The sequence below is a fragment of the Mus pahari genome, chromosome 10 (genome assembly GCF_900095145.1).
Source record: "Mus pahari chromosome 10, PAHARI_EIJ_v1.1, whole genome shotgun sequence".
NCBI classification, from domain to species: domain Eukaryota; kingdom Metazoa; phylum Chordata; class Mammalia; order Rodentia; family Muridae; genus Mus; species Mus pahari.
This window is the reverse complement of record NC_034599.1, coordinates 71,302,240-71,313,504: the sequence shown is the minus strand read 5'-3', so window position 1 is coordinate 71,313,504 and position 11,265 is coordinate 71,302,240. Positions and strand designations below refer to the sequence as shown.

General features: G+C 43.4%; 1 protein-coding gene across 1 annotated transcript in view; it reads left to right on the top strand.

Moving 5' to 3' along the window:
• Window positions 1–2,824: 2,824 nt before the first annotated feature.
• The window catches only part of Fam83b (family with sequence similarity 83 member B), a 79,714-nt gene continuing 71,273 nt past the window's right edge, over window positions 2,825–11,265 (top strand). The window contains exon 1 of the mRNA XM_021207949.2: window positions 2,825–2,876. The gene's annotated coding sequence lies outside the window, so the exon portion shown is untranslated. The remainder of the gene's footprint in view (window positions 2,877–11,265) is intronic.

Genomic DNA, 11,265 nt, shown 5'->3' with positions numbered 1-11,265 from the left:
ATATGTCACTTTGAAGTTCCCCATGTCAGGACCAGTCTCTTCTCTCCATTCCCTCCCCTTCCCCTTCCCTTTCCTCCCCTCCCCTTCCCCTCCCCTCCCCTCTTCTCTGCTCTCCTTTCCTTTGATCTCCTCCCCGCTCCTCTGTTCTGCTCACCTTCCCTCTCCTCCCCTCTCCTTCCCTCCTCTCCCCTCTCCTTCCCTCCCCTCCCCTCTCCTTCCCTTCCCTCCCCTCTCCTTCCCTTCCATCCTCTCTCCTTCCCTCCCCTCCCCTCCCCTTTCCTGCCTGAAGATCAGATGTAACCTCTGAGCAACTGCTGCAGTGGCATGCTTGCCTGCTGTTGCCATGTTCCCTGCCATGACAGTTATGAACTCTAACCCTCTGGAACTGTAAGCCCCCAATTAAATGCTGTCTTTTAAAAGTTATCTTGATCATGATGTTATGTAATGCAATAGAAAACTAAAAAAAAAAAAACAAACAAACAAAAAAAACCACCTACCTTGTAAGTTCTGCAGTCTCTGAGGCCAACTTCATACATCTCCTATCCAATTAATGATGGAGAACACTTGAAATGGAGCCATTCATAAAGTCCCTCTACTTGTATTTCCCTGTTTGTTTGTTTGTTTTTTTTTAATCTTACTAATTGACACTCAAGATTTCCTTCTGTCTTTGCGATTCTCTAGACTTAAGTTTGCATGCTTATTTAATACAACAGGACTCCCCACTGGATGATGGTCCCATTTTAATTTGTTTAGCCTGTATATTCTTGTTTTGAAAACAGGCTATCTGAGTTAGATTTCTACTACAGTGATAAACACCATGATGAAATGCAAGTTTGAGAGGAAAGGGTTTACTGGCTTATAGGTTACAGTTCATTGTCAGGGAAAACCGAGGCAGGAACCAAAGCAGAGAGCACAGAGGGGTGTTGCTTTCTGACCTCTTCTTCATGACTTGGAGGACTGTATTTCTCATATAACCCAAACGCCCTGCCCAGAGGGTCTGGGCTCTTCTATATCAATCATTAATCAAGAAAATATTCAAAGATTTTTTCCTACAGACACTCTAGTGGAGGCATTTCCTCAATTAGGTTTTGTTTACCCAGATGGCACTTGTGTTAAATTGACAAAAACAAAACAAAAAAAATCAATCAAACAACAACAAAAATGACACAGGTTACATGTACCTCTGCTAAGGCGATCTCAGTGTGCTTTCTCCATACACACGAGGCCTCCTCCCTAATAAATAAATGTAAAAGAAAGCCGTGTCTTTATGGAGCACCTTGGAGCTTGCCATGCTCGCACAAGCTTGTGAGGCCAATCATTCTCATTGTAGAGCAGAGACACTGAAATCGGCATGTCAAAGTCAGCCTTGGCTAGGTAGGGAAGTTCCAAAAGCCTAGCTTGGGCTATATGGAACCCTGTCTCTAAACATGGCAGCCATGAAAGTAGAGCGGGGAGGGAGAAAAATTGACATCTTGGAGCTGAGAAGTAGCTAAGACCTTGGGTTCAATACCAACTTGAGCAAAATCTGGAGTTATATTTGAAGTCAGGGGACACACACTTGTCAGTGAGAACATAATTTGAGTAAAAGGCTGGAGCTGAGTCAACAAACCAGACTGCAATATATAAAAAATATATAACATATAATATATAATATATCGTATAAATATAATATAAATAAATAAAATATAAATATATAGAATAAATTAGCAGGAACAGAAGAAAAACTTCAATGTGTAAAGCAAGATAATTCTCTACCTTCTTTTGAAGCAAGGAGACTAGAGGCCAGAGGTTAGGGTCTGGAAGCCCTGATTTGTGCAATAACCTGTTCTGACTTTGGCCTAGGTTGGCAGGCCTCACCTTTTTAGGGTATGTAATATTCCTCCTTCTTATTTTTCCTGCGGGTCCCTCACACAAGGAGAACAGGGGCTATCCGAGTCTGTTGCCTACCAGCCTGCCAGTGGATCCCACACCCTTAAATGGACAGCCTTATCTGGCCTCCATAGGAGAGGATTTGCCTAGTCCTGCAGCAACTTAATGTTCAGAGTGGGTAGGGTTAGGGGTGGGATGAGAGCGGTGTGTCCTGACACCCAGAAGGGGGCTCCCACTTCTAAGGGGTTTGGGGGAGGACTTACTTGAGTGGGGGATACTGGGAGGAGAGGAAGAGCTGATATTTGGGTTGTAAAGTGAATAAATACATTTAATTAAACAAATCAAATTGCAGTCTCTGCTTTTCCCATCGTTCCCAGGAGTTAGCTGCTTGTATTGCGGACAGCCTTGTTTTAAACTCTGTCCTTTCCTTCCAAGTAAATCAAGACAGTCGAAAATCCATACCCAAGCTGTTGGTTTTTGGAATTCTTTCTTTCAATCACCTTTCAACCTCTGTCTCTTCCAAACCCTCCAGGGGGGGTCTGCCCTGCGGGTTGTGGGCTGCAGGCTGCGGGTCGGAAGGGGTTGGAGCCCTGCTCCAAAGCTTGGGGCTCCACAGTGCATCCTGGATCCCAAGGGCTAAGTGGAAAGCACCCCTGTCCAGCTCAAAGGTCCACCTTCTTCCCAGGTGTGCTTGGCTTTTTCCGGGTCCCTGCTCGCAGCGCGCAGGTGTCCAGACTTGCTCCAGCGTCCCAGCCCGGCGGGCGAGGAGGAAAAGAAAGAGTGCTGTGTGCAGGGCTGGGATTTTGAGTTCAGACAGGGCGCTGGGCCCTGTGCGCTGCTCTGTGTAGAGAATCGGGACCTGTTGCAACTCGCCGCCCCCTGGTGACAAGCTCGGCACCGCCCGGGAGGTGCGGCCAGCTCCCGCCCGCCCGCGCAGGTGCGCCTCCCTCCTCCCAGCTTCCTGGGCGCCACCTTCGCAGCGGCGGCGGCGGCAGCAGTGGCGGCGGGTGAGTGGAGCGCGGGGACCAGACAGGGCCTGCCGAGCGCGGGGCTGCGCTCCAGGGCTCTTCCTTAGACTTGGGGAGAGGGAGTTAGAAAGTTTTGAAAGTGATGTCTCTGACTTTGGAGGTGCGGTCTAAAGGACAGGCGCCGCCCCCCAGGATCGTTTGATGAACTTCCTGCTGGCTAGAAGGACCCTCAGAGAAGACTAGGAGGAAGAGGGTCTGGGGAGAGCGAGGGAAGAGGGTGGAAATGGAAGGGTCTGGGTTACCAGGAAGCCCAGAGTTAGGCTGCAGAGATCTCAAAGACCAAGCCGAAGTTGAAGAGGAAGAGTTTTTCTATGATCCACTTTCTCTCTGCTGGATGATTAATTACAGTTTGGGTGCCTTGGGTCTGTGACCTCACTGAGCTCTCCAGATGGTTCTGACCCCTTGGGAATCTGCCCCTGTAGGTTATGACCTTAAGCACAGAGGTGGTTTCTGGAAGGGTCTTGGAGACTTCAAGCCTGTTCTGTCTGATGGGTTTCCTGTGAGTGAGGGAGCGGAGAGCTTGTGTTAGCTGCTGGGATCATGAGTGCGTAAAAAGACAATAGTGCTTTTTAGGACAGATGGGAGGTTATGGGAATGCCGGCGGCCTGTTGGCTATGGTTAGTGTGATAAGGCTGCAGATTACAAGGTCTCTCTGATCTAGAGGTGGAGACTAAATAAATATATATCAAGAGACAAGAAGACATGCTGGTTGCAAGCAGTTGAAGGGAGATTATAATTTCCCACAGTCCATTTTCAGACTCAACCTACTAAAAAGGATTCCAGGTTACCGGCAGGCCCCTCCCTTCTTTCCCTTTCTCATCCCAACAAGCCCAAGGGCCCAAGGACATCTGACTGATGCTGAATCAGCGCTGAAAAGCCAGAGGGAAAGGAGGCAGATGATGAGAGGAGCTTAGGAGAAAAAAAAAAAAAAACAGCTTGGAGTTTTCCAAAGTAAAGAACCAATGGTGATTGCAAAGTGAGGCAGAGATCTGTCAGTCTTCTACTTCCTGTCACTCTTAGCTCCAAGCACAGTAGCGAGCTGTCCCTACACCATCAGAATGCTAAGTCCACCCCTTTGCTTTGGGGGCTGGGACATTAGGGGTGTATGCTTCTACTAAGGGTGTTTGGTGCGCCCTGCAGAGCCTACCTGAGGGGATGGGTGGGTCTCCTTTTTAAGCCTGGCAGGTGGAGGCTGCAGCTGCTCAGAATCGACTGTGGGAAGTAGCTCACTCAGTTGAATAGTTGGTGAAAGGGATTGCACAGATGCAGAGACAAGCCACACCCCTGGTGCTGACTCAGTGATGTCTCTGCGATTATGATTTTGAGTTTACTTCGTAACCGACAACATTCTTGGGGTGGAATAAACAATATATGTATATATGTACAATGATCAATTGTTAATTGTAATTATTTTAAAATATAATTAATTATAGTAATAATTAATTATTAACTAATTATCCGTTGGACGCTTCCTGCAGTTGTCACATGCCTTACAGTGTATAGTCATGCTTGTTTACTGAGAATGTTTTTTAAAAGCTATTTTAAAAGATAATATTTATATTATTGTGTGTGTGTGTGCGCACACACACACACACACACACACTTTATAAAGGGTATGGAGGGAAGAGGACAGCAGCCCTGGGAAGTAGTTCCCCTCCCACTGTGGAATTCTGAATTAACCAAGGTAGTCAGACTTGTACCACAAGGCGTTTGCCGGCAAAGACATCTCAAGGCCCTTATTAGTATTTTCTTAAGTTGACTAGTTCATTCTGCAGCCCTCCCTTACATACACCCCATTCAGTTAGACTAAATCATAACAAGTTTATAACACGTAACATTGTTCTACATTGACCTCCAGAATACTGTGGTGAACCTGTGGTCTCATTAAAGCAGAGGTCTCCGATGATCATAATCCTGGTTGTAGGATGCCCTTCAGAAAGGGTCCACTTAGTTTAATTTGACTAATTATTTGCAAAGTGACAAGTTATCCTTGCCTAGCTAGTTAGGTGAGTATGCTTGTTTGCCCCTTTTATAGCTTGTATTTGTTAGTGTCTACAAATAATATCTCTTAAATATAATGCCATTGATAGATATGAAATGTACTTTTGTTCATGTAAGTTCAACTCTGTGAGTTGTATTTTTTTGTGCTTTGTTGGTGAACATATCATTTGCAGATCAGAATATATCCTCCTCTTATCAAACAGTTCTAAACAGAAAACAAGGCTTAAATATTCCCACGATTAAAGTTTTGTACAAATATCACTAAAGTCACCTTAAAATCAAAGTCAACTCTTTTTTTTGAGAGAAATTGTGTTAGAGCGTCAGAGGGAAGGGAGGCAATGCCCTTCTTTATGAGAAGATGGTCTCTGAATGAAGTGTCCCAGCCCCCACAAGTGGGGCACAGTTTGTAGGAAGGAGGGTACTACCAGTCATGGTCAGGCTGATTGCTGTGGTCACCTGAGACAGGAGCTGGGGAAATGGAGGGAGGTGTCAGTGGTGAGAGTGTGTGCAGAGGCAGGGGGACAGGCACCTTGGGAAGGGTTACTTAAAGGAACCAGGAAGACTAACATATAATAAATGGGGTTTGGGGAAGACAAGGCATTTTTCAGTGGCTGTGATTCTGAGGAACGTGAATGAGGTGAAATGATTTGTGTGTGTGTGTGTGTGTGTGTGTGTGTGTGTGTGGTGTGCAGGTGTGGTGTGTGTGTATGTGTGTGTGGTTTGTGTGTGTATGTGTGATGTGTGTGTATGTGTGTGTGGTTTGTGTGTGAATGTGGTGTGTACATATGTGTGTGGTGTGTGTGTGTGCGTGTGGTGTGGTGTGTGTGTACGTGTGTGTGTGTGTTTGTGTGTGTGTGATGTATGTGTGGTGTGTGTATGTGTGTGTGAGTGTGTGTGCGTGTGGTGTGGTGTGTGTGTACATGTGTGTGTGTGATGTATGTGCGGTGTGTGTATGTGAGTGTGAGTGTGTGTGGTGTGGTGTGTACTACATTCTACCTTGAGTGTGGTATATTCAAGTGGAGGACAGCGATGAGTCTTAAGTATCTCACCTTTTGATTTCCAGCTTACTTTTTTTAGACAAGGTTTCTCACTTAACCTGAAGTTCACAAATTGTGCTAGGCTGTCTGGCTAGTAAGTTCCAAGGATGGAATGCCCCGGCGTGGGGATTTCAGGCACACCACTACACATGGCTTTTACGTTGCTGCTGAGAATCCCAACTTGGGTCCCCATGCTGCTTGGTGGCAGGTACTTTCCCTAATCGCTGAACAGTCTTCATATTACCAGGTGGAAAGACACTAACAGAAGAGATATTCACTGGACATGTCTATATTGGGGAATTCTTTAATTACATGATCATGAATGATTTGAGGAAAGTTTCCTCTGGGGACATCTAATTATTGTGTGATTTTTATTTTGTATTATTGCCTTTAGAAGAGGGGTAAGCTATCCCCCAGGGCATATGATATTTATCATTTGCGCTATATACCCTATAATTTTTAGGCTGCTCATCCCTGGTGAAAGTGAAGTTGAAATTAATGATTAGCATCTTTTGAATACTGGCATAGTGTCAAGTGTAGTCTCCTGTCCTGGCAGGAGCCTATTTTCAAAGGTTTGTATAAACCCTTTACAGCGATGATGATATCAAATAAATAATATTTGGGATCTTCACACTGTCCATTCATTAAGATATCCACCATTGTATTTCAAATGGTCTGTTCCCCCAGAGAACTGGAAACAAGATACCATTCTTGGATATCAGGACGCTCCCAGCTGACAGACCTGAGAATGTTAAATATACACAGAAGAATGCTTCCGGTCCTTGTGGACTAGTGAATGGGTTCATTAGTCATTTGCTAAATCGAACATTAGCAGATCTGAGTTAGTTAAGATTTTTGGATGAAGTACTTGATTTTGCCGACTTGCAGGTTTTCCCACTGTTGTGAAATATTTGTACCATGTGATCAAGTCTATGTCCCACTCGGCTCCGAAATTTTCTGTGAGCACTCTAAGAGATTGGGAACACTTCCTGCAGAATATCTCTGAGAAGCTCATGATTTCTTCTCTTCTTGACATATTTTCATTTCAAAAGGCGCTTTCTCTCTAATTAACATCAGGTTGCATCCGGGGTGGTGTAAAAATCACTCATTTGGGAAGGAAAGGGAATGTTCAGAGCACCGAAGAGTGGCCTCCTTTTCTTCCCCAGTGGTTGTGATGGAATCCTTCCACGTGGGGTTTTTATGTGGGCTCTCAATTGTGTGCTCAGAGAAGTAATGATGACTTTAATTTTTAACAGCACAATGCTCTGCATAGTCACTCCAAATAGTCTAATCTGCCTCATTTAGCAGCTGCTCCTTGATGTTTTGAAAGAACCGTGTTTTCCTCAAATAAATATAATTTTTGATTTGTTGGCTAGAGAAATGTGTAGCATAGCTAAGTGGCTGTGTTCCCTGTGGTTTATTCTCAGTTGCCACCCTTCCCTTCCCATTTTTTTTTTTTTTTTTTTTTTTTTTTTTTTTTTTTTGCTTCTACTGCTAAAAAAAACAAAAACCAAACCAAACCAAACCAAACCAGCTGGAAAACTGCTTCTTGTCTTTCTAGCTCCTTTTGTTCCTTCATGTTCTCTCTCCTTTTCTATACTTTTTCTATTTCTTCATTTCTTCCTGTCTACCCTATCTGGTATTTTTCCCCTCTTTGCTTCATATTTTTTTATCTATACATTTCCTTTGTTTTGGTTACCTGTCATCTCTATCTGAAACTTTTACTTTAATAAAATCTAGGTTGCCAGAAATCTGTAACACTGTGCAGAAGTTAAAAGCCAAACAAGGTTTACAACAGGAACTTTAGTCCACAGTACCTATAATACATTATTAAAAAAAAATCGACAGCCTCACTCTGAACGTTAAATAAATATTAAACAATGCACTGCCACCATTTTCCATCTTTAAAATGATTGCTTTCTCTTACAACTGAAGGTGTGCTCGATGACAGATGGCTTTTGGCTTAGAATTAGGATGTCTTCCTCTTGCTATGGCCTGTCAATTCTCTCTGCTTAAATTGTGTTTAACTGATGTGGTGAACATCACTAAAATATGGACTTTGGTTTGTTCTGTTTCCCCAAAATGTAGAAGCTGACCTTGCAGGATGACACTCAGGTAACTGTGGAAGTAAGACAATGTAAGCAAATGATAGCATAGAAACAACATGCCCAGCCTGCAGTCCAGTGTGTGGTGAGTTGAAATACTTGCCGTTTGATGGATGATGGTCTATATGAAAGATAAAGTGTTTTGCATGCAGTGTTTATGTGGAAGACTCCAGGCTATTCCTTGGCCATTAACTTAGGAACTATTAGCTGTTGATAGCTGCTCGGGAGGGAGAATCATTCTTTCTGGATTGTGTGGCTGCTGGTAGGTTTCTCATGCTCTAATGTAAGGCCCTGTACCCAGGCACTTGCAGATAACATTAATTGGAATTAGTGGGTTATCAAAAGACAAAGAAAAAGCCGAGGTCGAGGCCGGTCATGTTGGAGAAGATTTGGAGTGGGACCTGGAGGTGGGAAATTGGGGGAGTAGATCACATCATCTTTCATTATATATATATGCTTATGAGATTCTCAAGAATAAAGAAAAAATAATGTGTAAGTATTTTAAAAGTCTGACAAAGTGTAGGCAAAGATATAAGGACTGTTCATTTGTATCTCTTGTTCAGCCTTCTTTTTTTTAAAAAAAGCACAGCACTAAAACATTGATGAAGAAGATTGGAAGTTTTAATCCATATGTGCAATTTCTATGTCAAACGAGAAGAAGGAAGAGACATCAATCTGTCTGCTGGAAGTGTTAGGAGAAGGTGGAAAGCTCTGTTCTTGCAGCAGAAGTCCAGTTCTTATGATCTGAGAAACCACTCACCTTGATTTAGATAGAAAGCCAGGACTGAGTTCTGCTGTTCATATTGGCTCTTCCAATAGCTTGGCATTACATACTTTCTGGAGTAGAATCATTCCTATTGAGCATGTTAAAAGTTGTGCGTCAAAGTACTGCAATTTGACACTCCAAAGAAGTGAGTGAAACCTTTTCAAGGGCAAGGGGTACAAAATGAGATTCCAAAATGTGTGATCAGAGCCTTTGAGCATCCTAATTAGCTGTGTGTCAGGGTCATACACACATAATCTTGTTGTGAAGTCAGAACTTTTGAGATGCAAACAAGTAAACAAAAAGTAAGACTTTAAATATTTGCATAAAAACTATAGGCACCTGTCAAGTTGTACAAAGCAGACAGCAAGGAATCAGACAGAACTAAAGAATAGGGTGGCCTTGCTGTCCCCTCCATTGCTGTCAGTGGGACCTGGGCCCTAAGATCAGATGAAAGTGAAATGGGTGCGTTTTCTGTTTTGGATGGTTTACATTCTGATGAGAGTCTAGGAACACCAGCTTTGTTTCAGCATTACATCATGCTCTCCAAGGGTAGCTCTGCTCTCTGGAACCCACAGGCCTAGACATCCAAACCCAGCACCAGTTTGCATACTTAAAGATTATACTTTGTTAACTAACACTTACAAGTACAAGTTGACTATAAGCAAAAGAAAGAAGCCGGTGAGGTTATTGAGAAACTAATTCTCAAGTAAAAGGTGACTTTTCAGATCTTCATTGAAAGTTTCTCAGGATAAAAATAAATAAATAAATAAATAAATAAATAAATAAATAAATAAATAAATAAATGTAACCATTTTATTTCAGTTATGGTACAGCTGCCTCAGCAAGCCTGATTAAAAGAAAGCCCTGAGGTCAGTGACTGAGGGAGGAGTGGACTCTGGGCGATGCCCCTGTTACATACATGCGTGATTGTTCTCTCGTGTTAAAGTCTTTCTGTGGGAGATAGAATATTAACATTTACACTTCTCTAACTTTTTAATTTCACAAATTTGTCTTCTGTGGCATAATTTCCGCAAAACTGTACCTATTTCAAGCTTCTTTTTAAGAGTCCAACGGTGGAATATTGAAATAACTCAGCAGCTAAAAGCACTATTGGACTTCTTTTCCAGAGGACCAGGGTTTGGGTTCGAGCATGCACATGGCAGCTCACAACTGTCTGCGACTACAGTTCCAGGAGATCCAGCACCCTCTTCTGGACTCTGCATGCAACAGGCACACATGCTGCTCTGACATATATGCATGTGAAACACTCATTCACATAACACAATGAAACTAAAGACATTAAAAAGAGCCTACAGCTGCGTTGTCTGAACGCACATTTTGCCATGTCATTCGCAGACACAGCTTTGGTTAAAATTGCTTGAAACACCATTTTAAGATTCTTGGTAAAGAATATATTTGCTATGCCTTGCTATATTTGCTGTCATTTGTCTATAAATGCCAACATGTCCCCAGAATGACTTTTTGTTTCCTTAAGTAGATTCAAAAAGTGCTCATGACATGTGTCAAACCTTTTAACAGCAAAGGCCACTTCTTGCCTGTGGTGTTTTGCCTGAATGTGTTGTAAATTTGACTAAGGCTCTGGCATTTAAGGACTTGTAGATGGTGTTGTAAAGTGAGAAAGAGAGCCAAGGCAAAACAAGATGGGAGACGCAAGGTACACTCCTCATTTCTCCTGTATAATTCGCGCAGTAAATAGAATTGAAATCTGTTATGTAAGAGAACAGTCCTTATCTGAGACAGCATTGCCAGCTCACCAGTAAGTTAGCACACACCCCTCCGAGGCTCTTAGACAACTCCTGTCCTGAGCAGCCTAGCCTATCCATGAGAGGACTCTCTCACCCAGCAAGTTCTGCATACTAAATGAAGTGAGGTGATGAAAGTAAGCAAGGGATGGGAGTGGTGGGGTCCCCTTAAAACCAATGGTCTCAGAGACCCCTCTGCAGAGATTAGTCAGGGTCACTAAGAAAGCAGTGTAAACAGGAAATATTCCAGGTTCGTGGAACACCCAACACAATGATAGTGATTAGTTGGGGGGAAGTAGAAGGGAGGCATCTTTGTTGGATGTCCAGGAACGTGTCCACCAGCCAACGGGCATGCAAGCGGGGAAGCTCAGCCGAATGGATGTAATGCTGGGTGAGCTTGTGCTGGGGTGAGCAATGCTGGGAGGCTGAGGTAAGCCAAGCTCCTTCATTCAAACACTAGCAACTAGGGAACCGGCCCCACTGAGGATGAGCTATGAGGGGATTCTCAACCTTTCTAAGATCCTAGCATCAGGGGATGATGATGAGTTGGCAGCTTTTGGAGACCTTTGACACTCTTGGTTCTCCTTTTTTTAACCATGCCTACGGTATCTTCAAGGAAAAGATGTCCTTCTTCATCCTATTCTCACTTTTGCTTATGTGTGTGTGTGTGTGTGTGTGTGTGTGTGTGTGTGTGTG